This window comes from Nicotiana tabacum, chromosome 19 (assembly GCF_000715075.1).
Source record: "Nicotiana tabacum cultivar K326 chromosome 19, ASM71507v2, whole genome shotgun sequence".
In the NCBI taxonomy this organism is placed as follows: Eukaryota; Viridiplantae; Streptophyta; class Magnoliopsida; order Solanales; family Solanaceae; genus Nicotiana; species Nicotiana tabacum.
The window spans coordinates 120,774,559-120,787,343 of record NC_134098.1 but is presented as its reverse complement, the minus strand read 5'-3'; positions in this window follow the sequence as shown (position 1 = coordinate 120,787,343).

Here is a 12,785-nt window from a genome sequence, read left to right as displayed (position 1 = left end):
TCTCGAACAGTAGCGACCAGGGCTGGTGCATGCCTGGCCAAATCAGTGAATCAGACTGCATACTCTGACATGGTCATAGCACCCTAGCACAATTGCTCAAACTCTACACAACAAGTATCTCTGAGACTATAGGGAACATACTCCCTCAAGAACATATCTGATACCGAGTCCAAGTGAGTGAAGCTGCCTCAGCCGGACTATCCAACTCGTATGTGAGCCAATACTGGTAGGTCGCTCCTCTAAGCTGGAACACAGTGAAAGAAACCCCACTAGTCTCCGCAACACCCATAGTACGGAGGATACAGTGGCACTCCTCAAGAAAACCCTGGGCTTCCTCTGACGCCAAGCCACTGAAAGTAGGTGGGTGGTACTTCTTGTACCTCTCGAGCCTGAGCTGCTCTACCTCAGAAGTTGTTGCCCTAACCTCAGGTTGAACTGGAGCTACCGACTATATCGGTATGATCTATGGATTCTGGTCTAACTGAACCCGATGCTTTAGGGTATCGGCGACGGGAGTTTGTGCTCCTCCCCCGGCCTGAGATGTGGCAGGAGCAAGAGGTATCAATCTTGCCTGAGCCAAGGTGTTGAACATGCTCATGAACTGAGCTACAGTCTCCTAGAGGGTTGGTGTAGTAATAGACGTCTCAGGTGCCTATCCTCCAACTGGAGCTACTGGTGGCTCCTATGCAGTAGCTCGTGCGGGTGCTCTGGCTGCACCATGTAGACGTCCTCGACCTCTACCCCGGCCTTGGCTCTGGCCTCTCGCGGCTCTAGCAGGGGATGCGGGTGTCTGGTCATCTGATCCAGTTGTACGTGTCCTCACCATCTGTGAGAGAATAAAAAGACATAAATTTAGAATCTGAAGTCAAAATCTCGCACGATAAGGAATCAAAGAAGTGAAGCTTTTCCTAACAGTTCCATAGCCTCCCGAAAATAAGTACAGATATCCCTGTACCGATCCGCGACTAAACCTGTTTGTGACTCATAACACCTATGAAATTAGGGCTTTGATACCAACTTGTCACGACCCTATTGTTTTCCTCTGTAGGACGTCGTAGTGGCACATAGTCTCTAAGACTAGGTAAGGCTAGAAATTTGCGGAATCAATGAATAATAAACTGAACTCCAATATCAACTCATGATATATAAATATAAAACTACCATTCAATAATTACAACTCTGTGAAAACAAGCCACAAGCTTCTAATAGAAATACTAAGTGTCTCTATACGTCAAGTCTAAAGAGAATCTTAGAAATAACACAATAACGATGGGGGGGACTTCGAGGTCTGCGGACGTTGAAGTCTCCACGTGCGGTCCAACTCACCGGTATCTAGTCTGGTGGGAAGAACCTGGATCTGCATAAAAAGATGTACAAAGTGTAGTATGAGTACACCACAACGGTACCAAGTAAGTGTCAAGCCTAACCTCGGTCGAGTAGTGACGAGGTCAAGTCAGGGCCATACTGGTTTTAAAAAAAGGTAAGGTAGAAGATATAATGATATTTTGAAATGAGTGAGAATTTAAACCATAAGAAGTTTCAGAAAATATCAGCACAATAAAAAAGGTACACGACAGGGGTACTCCCGAGATACCGCCTCGTAGTCCCAAATATAAAGATGCAGTACAGGGGGATCTCCCGAGAAACCGTCTCATAATCCCAAAGTAAATATGCAGTACATGGGGATCTCCCGAGTAAATGCCTCGTAGTCCCAAAGTAAATATGCAGTACATGGGGATCTCCCGAGTAAACGCCTCGTAGTCCCAAAGTAAATATGCAGTACATGGGGATCTCCTGAGGAACCGTCTCGTAGTCCCAAAGTAAATATGCAGCAGGTAATCGTAAGGAAACACGAATTTTCAGCAAGAATCTTATAGTTAAAGATTTAATTCAAATCAACTAAAGCAGGTAATTCAACTAAGCATGTTGCACAAATTGCAAGTAAAAATTAAGGCACGTAGGCATGCGATACTAGGCTAAACATGATCACTACATATGTTAAGGCAACTCAGTTAATGTATTTTAAAAGATGACAAATCAGCAAGAACCGAATTTTCCATAATCAGCCCATATACGCATTCGTCACCTCGCGTACACGGCGCTCACATATCACAAATGGTTATAATAGTTCCAAAACCTAAGGGGATTTCCCCCACACAAGATTAGACAAGTCACTTACCTCAAATATCGCTCAATCAATCGGTAAGAATGCCTTTCCCTCGACTTTCCGACTCTAAATGAACCAAATCTAGCCAAAGCAATTGCATAACATTAATACAACTATAAGAAACTAATTTAAATAATGAAACCACGACTTTAGCAACGAATCAAAAATTCAGACCAAAAAGTCGACCCGGGCCCACGTCTCGAAACGGGTAAAAATTACAAAATACGAATACCCATTAGACCATGAGTTCACCCATACCAAAATTACCAAAATCTGACACCAAATCGCCACTCAATTCCTCAAATCAATTCTCCAAATCCCTAACCTCAAACTCCCAATTTCCACCTTAAATACACAGCAACTAGGTGGGAAACCAATGGGGGAACAAGATTATTGATCAAAAATAAACACAAGGGACTTACCTCAAGAAATCCCTCGAAAAGGCTCTCAAAAATCGCCCTAGACCAAGTTTGCAAAGTCCAAAATGACAAAAAATCACGAAGCCCTTCGGTTTTAAACACTGCCAAGGACTTCCTTTTGCGGTTCACTTGACCGCATTTGTGGTCCCGCTTTTGCGGAAAATGCACCGCTTATGCAGTTAACCACTGGAGTTGGGCCTCCACTTCTGCGGTCTTCTCCCTCATATATGCGCAACCGCAGGTGTGGAACTCATCATCGCACCTACGCACCTTCTGTGCCCAACCTCTCGCTTCAGCGGAGCCATGACTGCATCTGCGGGCTCAACTGGACAACTCCAAATCCGTTTCTGCGGTTTGAAGGCCGCTTCTACGGTGGCGCACATGCAGCCCAAATGCGCAGGTGCGATTACACCAGATGCAACAAAGCGTCAGCTATGCTTAAAGTCCATTTTTTATCCGTTAACCATCCGAAACTCACCCGAGACCCCCGGGACCTCAACCAAATATACCAACCAGTACTAAAACATCACACGAACTTAGTCGAGCCTTTAAATCACAGCAAACAATGCTAAAAGCACAAATTACACATCGATTCAAGCCTAATGAACTTCAAAGTCTCAAACTTCTACATCCAACGCCGAAACCTATCAAATCAAGTCCGGTTGACCTCAAATTTTGCACACAAGTCATAATTGACATTACAAACCTATTCCAACTTCTGTAATCGGAATCCTACCCCGATATCCAAAAGTCAACTCTGGGTCAAACTTCTCAAAATTATTATTTTTCAACTTTTGCCAATTAGCGCTAAAATGACCTACAAACCTCCAATTCAATATCTGAACACGCTCCTAAGACTAAAATTACCCTACGGAGCTATAGGAACCATCAAAACTCTGTTTAGGAGTCGTCTTTACAGAGTTCGAACTACGATCAATTTCTATGACTTAAATTTTCATTTTAGGGACTTTGTGTCCCATTTCACTCTGAAACCAAAAACAAATCCTCCCAACCAGTCACAAAACCCAAAAATGAAAATATAGGGAACAATAAATAGGGGTTCGTGGCTAATTCTCTCAAAACTATCGATCAGATAGTTACAGTTATCTTATTGGGTAAACCGATAACCGAACCGATAATGATCGATAATTGACTAATCGGTACCCGAGAACCAATATCTTATCAGTTTGGATATCGGTTTAGCATATTTATTAATCGACTACACTCACCACCGAATCTAATCGGTCGATACCCACCCTACTTTTAGGATTGATGATTAAAATGTATCCAGTGTTTGCGATGCATTTAAGAAAAAAATCGCAACTTAAAAAGGGGTGAGAGTCATTTTTCTGTCATTCTCTATTTTTTCTTCGCTTATTCTTTGCACATATGAGACATAGAATTTAGAAGTATATGCATCGTTTTGGTCACCTAGTCATACGAAGATCACATGAAATCAATCACTGCTATAACCGTTGCTTTCTTATTCGCCCTTTTCTTTCTTTTTCTCTAGTACCATGAAGTTTAGAATCAAAACATTTATTGAACTGCAACTAGTATCAATAAATACTAGTATCACACTAGGGGTGAGAGTCACTCGTGCGTACGTAGCACCCACAACTAGTATCACGCAACAATTACATCACCTAGGGGTAGTTTTCCCCTCACAAGGTATGACAAGAAACTTACCTCGCTCCGAAGTTCCAAAACCGGCTCCAACGCCTCTCTAACTCTTCAATTCAAGCCAAACGATTTGAAACTAGTCAAACAACGTGAAAATCAATCAAAATATATTTCAATGCTTATAATTTAACAATTTATAACAATTCCCAACTTCACTCAAAAAGTCGATAAAGTTAACCCTCGGGCCCACGTGCCCGGATTCTGAAAATTTTTGAAGATAAACTTTACCCATAACACCATGAACTCAAATATATAATTTATTTCAAATTCCATGTCCAATTTCGTGGTCAAAATCCAAAAATACCAGTTTCTAGGTTTTCTATCAAAATCTCAAATTTCTACTAATTTTCATGTTTAAATCCATATATAAACCAAGTATTTAACCCACAAGTTGTAGGAATCACTTACCTCAGAATTGACGACAAAGATGGCACTCCAAAATCGCTCCAAAATTGGCTCCCATGGAATAAATGAAGTGCAAATGAGCCAAACCCACGTACTTAACAAAGCTTTCTGCTCAGCGATCGTCGCACCTGCGGCCACTTGACTGCATCTGCAGTCCCCGCAAGTGCGGTCCAACCATTGCATCTGCGAACACCCCACTGCCTCCAGCACTTCATTTTTGCGGAAAAGGGTCCTCTTTTGTGAGTCCTCTTCTGCGCGTCTTCATCCCAGGCCCCATTCCGCCTCTGCGCTCCACTGCCCGCACCTGCGAGCTCGCAAGTGCGGTAAATTCCTCGCACCTGCAAATCCAGCTAACCTCACTCCCCTTCCGCTTCTACGACCTATTTGGCCGCTTCTGCGAGCTCGCACCTGCGGCCCTTTCAACGCAGGTGCGATTGTACTAGATCTCAGCAATCCTTCCAAGTCCAAACTCGATCTGTTTCCAATCCGATTAGCATCCGAGACCCCGGGGACCCCATTCAAACATACCAACACATCCCAAAACACGATCCGAACTTAGTCGAAGCCTCAAACAACATCAAAATTACGAATTGACGATCGAAACCTTTCTTTAAACTTTCAAATATTCCAAACTTCGACGAACGCGTCTGAATCATACCAAAATATTCTGGAATGATGCCAAACTTTGCGTATAAGTCACAAATCACAAATTATGAAACGAACCTATTCCAAGGTTCGGAACCTCAAACAGACATCGATAATACCAAAGTCCACTTCAAATCAAACTTAAGATTTTCTTAAACTTTCAAAATCTTAACTATCCATAATAAGCGCTGATATGCTTACGGACCACCCGATATTCAACCAGAACATACACCCATGTCCGAAATCATCAAACGAATCTATTGGAGCCTTCAAATCATGATTCCGAGGTCGTTTACTCAAATGTTAAACCTTAGTCAATTCCTCTAACTTAGAGCTTTCAAAATTAGAATTTCTTTTCCAAATCAACTCCGAACTTTCCGAAATTCCATTTCGATCCATGTACAAATCATAATACATGAAGTGAAACTACTTAAGGCCTCAAACCGCTGAACGACACACTAGAGCTCAAAATGACCGGTCGGGTCGTTACATTCTCCCTCACTTAAACATACGTTGGTCCTAGAACATGCTAAGAACTACTCTAGAGTTGCCCCAAAAATCATTGTTTAACACCTTGTGCACCTACCTGTGCCACCACAACCCAGTTGAGCCCATTAGTTCGAGCCAGTCTGAAAATTCTCCCTTCTATTTAGTCAATAAGCCTTAGAACCAAATTCCAACCTTCGAATTTCTCTACAAGACCTGATTCTAACATACGAATACCATATCAATCACTACACACTGTACCAAGACATGATCATGCACCCATGAAGACATCACACAATGCCCCACATAACGCATATGCCCAAGGCAACCTCCTCCAAGCACAACAACTATAATTTCACTGACCTGAAGCCCGTAGTATACCTCATAACACATATAAACTCTGTTCTAACTCTCGCAATACTGCCGTGGCGGAAGAGGTGTGTAGAAGCTCATAACCACCTGCTGAATCAACAAATCCTGGAGTCTTTCCTCCTCACAAGGACCATTACCTCATTCTGAATTGAATATCGATATTTGCTCTTTAATATACCTTATATAAATCTGATTGCACTGATTTCAGGTCCAATAATCTCGTCTCATCTGGTACAAGCTATTCAAACAATAAGTCATCTCAAACACTGTCTAAAATCTCATACAACTCCATAGAAGTGCCAACAAGCTACAACTCGAATATGACACATAAAGAAGAACGAACTCTGGAAAAGAACTACCCAGCCCGCGTAACGAATAAAACAACCGAAAAGATGCTATGAACCTTTCTTAGAGAATGAGAAACAAAATGCACAAGAATAGATATAGGGAACCGTACTCAACATATTGTTGTTGCGGCCTACAACCCGGTCCACACATGATACCGTTACGGCGTGCAACCCGATCCAAACAACATAATACCGTTGCGGCGTGCAACCCTATCTAAACACGTACCCGTGGTGGCGTGCTACCCGATCCACACATAATAGTAAATAAGGGAATACCCATCAAGCCACAGCATAGGAAATACCCGAATATCGACCATAAGCACACCAAGTGCAAAAATACAACCCTGGGGAGATGGATAGCGCCATACGCTACAAAACCCAAGCACGACTATGGTGCAATAAATGACCTGCATCTCAAGAGCCATCCAGCTCACATAATACCACCAGCTACACGAGATCACAATACATGTGCGAATAATCAGGTCGTCCCATAACCCACATGGCACAATATAGTTTTACATGGAACAACTGACGACAAGAATAACATCCAATGCCCAAAGTCTCCTCCGTAAGCAATGTTATGCCAAATAAATACATCCGACTTGATGTAGAGCACACATTCACATTAGACCCACTAACGGACCTCAAGCCAATTATGATCATACCATACTGGGTTAATAACCTTTCAAGGGTCCACAATGTCCCTATTCATGATACAGAAGAACGACCGTCAAATCCGGAACAAACTCACATAGTCCACAACCCAATGAATGGAACGCCTCCCACGCATAAACTCCCACATTAGCACTAGTACCAGAATCTCTATAGTTGGTTCCAATTACAACCATCAAGTGACTAACATGTCATACTTATACAAATTTACCCGTGGGATACGCTCCCACAACCTCCCGCACCAAGTGACAAAGTCTGCACATCCATACTACCAACCGTACTAATTCCGTAAAGCAAATCAATACACAAAGACTCTTACACAGGACACTGTCCTCAGGTGACTCTAAACAAAATGCCAGCTTACTCTAAACCTCTGAAGTCTCCCCTGCTCATCCGAGCTCGTGACCTTCCTGTCAATACCGAACCGCAACCTTGGTCCTTAACTTCCAAATTTCCATACCGCCCGCTGCATTTACCATGCCGCTGCACGAGAGTACAAGAATTAATCATAACCCCTTGTACTACTAGTAGAATGAACACTCAATTGGCTATAAACCCTTCATTTGGCTCATTTCAGAAGAACCAATGTAACACGCAATTGAATTCCCAAACTGCAAAAAATACAAATCTCAAGTCGTGATCTAAACCGCCATGACTCTTCCGGAATCCATTTACACAACAAGGCCATTTGAATCAAATACCTCCCAAATCAATCAACTTATACTGGTCGTCAAACCCGCACGTACAACCATAAACCACATGTATAACTTCACACACTAAAGGAACTAATCATTGCCACTATTATGTTGATTCAACCATTACTAACCGCCTCGACTTCTCCCAATTTACTCTCGACTTGCCTTAGAAATAATAGTAGCTCTATTCAAAACATAACGAACTAAATCCGCACTCATCCCGAGTGACCCGCATTACGAGATCACATCGTCTCAATACTCATGAACCATCTCATACCCTCCTTATGCGCACAATAACATCTCCAACTGGTACACCTATTCTGCAAGACCTTCATCGAATCCGAAGCTATTTCTTCCTTTCCTCCAATACTGCACTGCATACCTGATAATAACATAGAACACTCCAAGTCCCGTTCATAATCCACTATAAAAACTCGATCCTTAACCACACAACATACCTGAAGTCCTTAGGCACTGCACTTTAATTCTTGAACTCACTAAGACCGTTGTTGAGAGTCACCCACTCTAACCTGATCCCGAATATAACCAAATTCCAACGCTCTACTAGCACATGAACACCCTCTCATAGAAGCAACCGGCTGAATTCTTTTCCTTGTACATCGCAACTACAAAAAGCATAAACTTTGAGTCTTCCCAAAACCTACAACCGAATCGATAAGGCGAAATATATCACACATTCATAAAGTTCTATGCTGGAATTACTCCTGATGTTTTCTTTTCTTAGTCGTAAATAATCCATTAATGCACCGATAATCAGAAATCGCACAAGCAGACAACCACATGATCCAATCGTATACGGTGGGCTCCCCCACTTAGCTTTAAGCCACAATTACATAAATATAGAACCCACAAAGATTCCTCCTTATCAATCACCATGACCTCGCACCTTTAACCCACCAAAATTCTCGAAACATTTCGTTAAGTTTTCATAAAACATTCTGAATTATCAGCCACAATCGTACACTCGATCTCCTGTCGGGTAGTAAGTAGAACTCTTCGTAGTAACTTCATCAACATCATGAAATTGCTAACCTACTCACAGGAGATAATCCACATGTGGAATTCCATGCCGACGTCTTCCAACGACGCTGCACTATGTACAACTACCACGAATTCAATAAACCCTCCTGAGCCCATACTCATCCACCAATTGTACAAGTCTGTTCATTCCCCATCGACTGAAAGTCCGACAATATGCTCCAAACTCAAAATCATGTTGCATCCGAAACGATAATCAAGTTTTCACACCCCTCTTCATTTCAAGCGAACTCTTTTCTGCCATATTCAATGTTCCTTTGTACATTAGCCACTATCCCAAATAAAATCCGTAGACATGGTCACTTTTCCACCATGATTCCCAAACCGCTCTAAACTTTTTCAAGTCACGCGACTATCCTACCACAGAATCCATATGCTAATTTGTCACTCTTACTTCAGTTCAACCATCTCTTTTAAGTAACTTCTCAAACTCTACTTTTCATACTTGACATGCTAGTAATTCAACCACCGTGAGACACTTCCCGCCATGTCCTTCCTCATCCTTCGCTACCTAAATGTTGCATCAAATCAAAATCCGTTTATGTATCACCTAAACTAATAAATTGCTTTCAACTCTAAGACTCCTTGAAGGTAATCTTTCTCGAGCCATCAACATTAGAAACACTGATTCGATTATGAAACCGCTACCCACCGCTTTCTCTGACAACCGCTTCTTAAACACTATTCCATCACACCCTGCCCTGAAGGCAAATCAAGAAGACCATAGCACCAGCGAACCTTAATACGTTCAAACAATGATGACGACTCCATGTCACAAATGAAAATTCCACACGCTCAAAATTATCAAGTCTCGTCACTCCATCAACTAAAGCCTGAACATCCATAGACCGATTGTCTTTCCCTCACTGCAGTTAAATGCCGACCTCTAACCCATGCACTAAGAAATCTTCCTTTCGAGTCATTCACTGCCTCGACACACAGACAAGCACCCTATCATTACACCAACACTGCGCGATAACAATGCATGAACATCATAGCAATCTGTGCGTAGCCTCAAAACCATAGGCAATACTAATACAGGGCATGAAACGACAGACCCCCCTTCCACAAAATGACGGTAATAGCTCGCTCGATTACGTAGGGAAAAAACATCCAGTATCACATATGCGGTACCACTACAACTTCCCAATGCCCAATTGATAATAAGCACTCCACGTCGCATAAGATTGAGTAGGAATGAAATAAAGGCATAAGCTCCAGTGGAATCAAACCGCAAGAGGAGGAATCAATAAGGGAAGTGCTCCTAACAGCTAGGGCTGCTTATCGGAGGCGGTTAATTACTCTTAACGGTTATCGATTTTTAAATGTATTAATCTGCTAGCCACCCGATAAGATATCGGGCGGATTGGTATCAGTTTAGCTCTTATCGGGTGGTTATTGGGCGGTTTATCGGCCTAATTCAATCTATATTACGTGTATTAATTATTTGTTGACCGCCTAACATACAAATTCAGAATAGAAAATTATACATTGAGTCCAGACATACATGTCTGTTAACGCCTACATAAGAATGATGTAGTGTGTCATGTGTTGTAGAGTGAAAAAAGATGTGGCACAACACTGTTGTTCTTCTATTAAACATAGACAACATGCATTAGTTTTAAAAAATAAAAGCAGAGGTGAACCATAGACATCAACTTAAACAATCTTGTTGTAGGGTGGGAGAATAAGCTAAGCTAAGCCAAGCCTGGGATCTTCTGATGCATAGTACGTAAGGATTCTGATTATTTAGGAATTAGGCGTTAGAACTTAGAGATAGAGTACTGGAAGAAGTGGAAGGGTTTTTGATCTTTAATATATATATATATATATATATATATATATATATATATTCTTAACGGGTTAACGGATTATCCGTTAAGAAAATTGAATAATCCGCCCCCAAACCGAAAAGCCGTTAATAAAAAAAATTCAATCTGTTCCCCATCCGTTAAACCGTTAAACTGATACCAATAAGCCATTAAGCTTCGGTTTCAGTTCGGTTTTCGGTTTCGATTTGGTTTTGAACACCCCTAGTAACAGCCATGTAGCCTCTCGAAGATAAGTACAAACGTCTTTGTACCAATTCGCAAGACTCTACTAGACTTGCTCATGACTCATGAGACCGAAATGAACCAAGAGCTATGATACCAATCTGTCACGACCCAAAATCCACTATAGGTCATGATGGCGCCCAACATCGTCGTTAGGCAATCAAACACTTAATTATTCATTTTATCATTTTAAAAATCATAAGTCATTCTTGGATAACGAGGTTAGTGCATTAAAATAAACCGTAGTTACACACTGTTTCGTTAAAATAGTAAGTAAAAGTGAATCAGTGTAAAACAATCTATAACAAGTTCTAGAACACCCCCCAAATCCGGTGTCACAAGTGCATGAGCATTTATTAGGGAGTACAATAATAATACAACCTATGTCTAGGATGTAAATGAGACATGATAAAATAAATAGTGCGATGGAGACTCTGTGGACTGCGATGCGTAGCTTGGAATGCAGCTCACATAAAGTCTCCTCAACAGTGCCCCTGTGCACCAAGATGATCACCAAAATAACCTATCAGATCCTGCACATTTAGTGCATAAGTGCAGCATGAGTACATAAATCAACGCGTGCCAAACAAGTATCTAGCATAACCCCGGAGAAGTAGTGACGAAGGGTCGACATCGACACTTACTAGAGGTCCAACAAAGCAATATAATAAAGCAATAAGCAGATGTGAGGCACATGGGGTAAATCTATAAGTTACCTAATCTTCTAAATATTTCTTTTAAAGTATGAATTTCTCAGTCTTGTATTTTACCTCATCAGCTCAAATGTATCAAGTACTAGTAACAAACGGATAAGAAGAGCTACGTTCAATGCCGGGCATCAATGGAAAGACAATCTCGTGCATGTTCAGACTACCAGCAATGTAACGCACGATTATGCTGAGGTAGTTCGGTTCAATCTAGAATAATGTGTACATTGCCGAGGGTTGAGCGGCACGAACCATAGATGCATCTATTATACTACCAAGGCGTTCGGTCCGCTCCACAAAAAAGGAAGAAAGTTATCGAATTACGAGACACGTGCTTACAATACAGTACACGAACACAAAGTGAATATAAACTTTACCGTTTCTCAAATAACTAGCCAACAACTGAATGTGAAAAGGCTCGGCCTACTATACATATATTTATCTCTAAATCAATCTCAATTATAAGTCCAAGTAATTAAGCTAGCATAATAAGTTCAAATAATTCAAATATTACATGATAAGGTTCTAAGTCTACCCCGATATGTACATGCTTCAGTTATGTACAGACTCTCGTCAACTCGTGCTACGTATCACGCATAACTAGTATCACACAACAATTACATCACCTAGGGGTAGTTTCCCTCTCATAAGGTTAGACATGAGACTTACCTCGCTTCGAAGTTCCAAAACTGGCTCCAACGCCACTCTAACTCTTCAATTCAAGCCAAACGATCCGAAGCTAGTCAAACAACATGCAAATCAATCAAAATATACTCCAATGATTACAATTTAACAATTTATAACAATTCCCAACTCCGCTAGAAAAGTCGATAAATTTAACCCTAGAGCCCACGTGCCCAGATTCTAAAAATTTTCGAAGATAAACTTTACCCATAACGCCACGAACTCAAATATATAATTTATTCCAAATTCCATGTCCAATTTAGTGGTCAAAATTTAAAAATATCAATTTCTAGGTTTTCTACCAAAATCTCAAATGTCTACTAATTTTCACATTTAAATGCATATATAAACTAAGTATTTAACTCACAAGTTGTAGGAATCACTTACCTC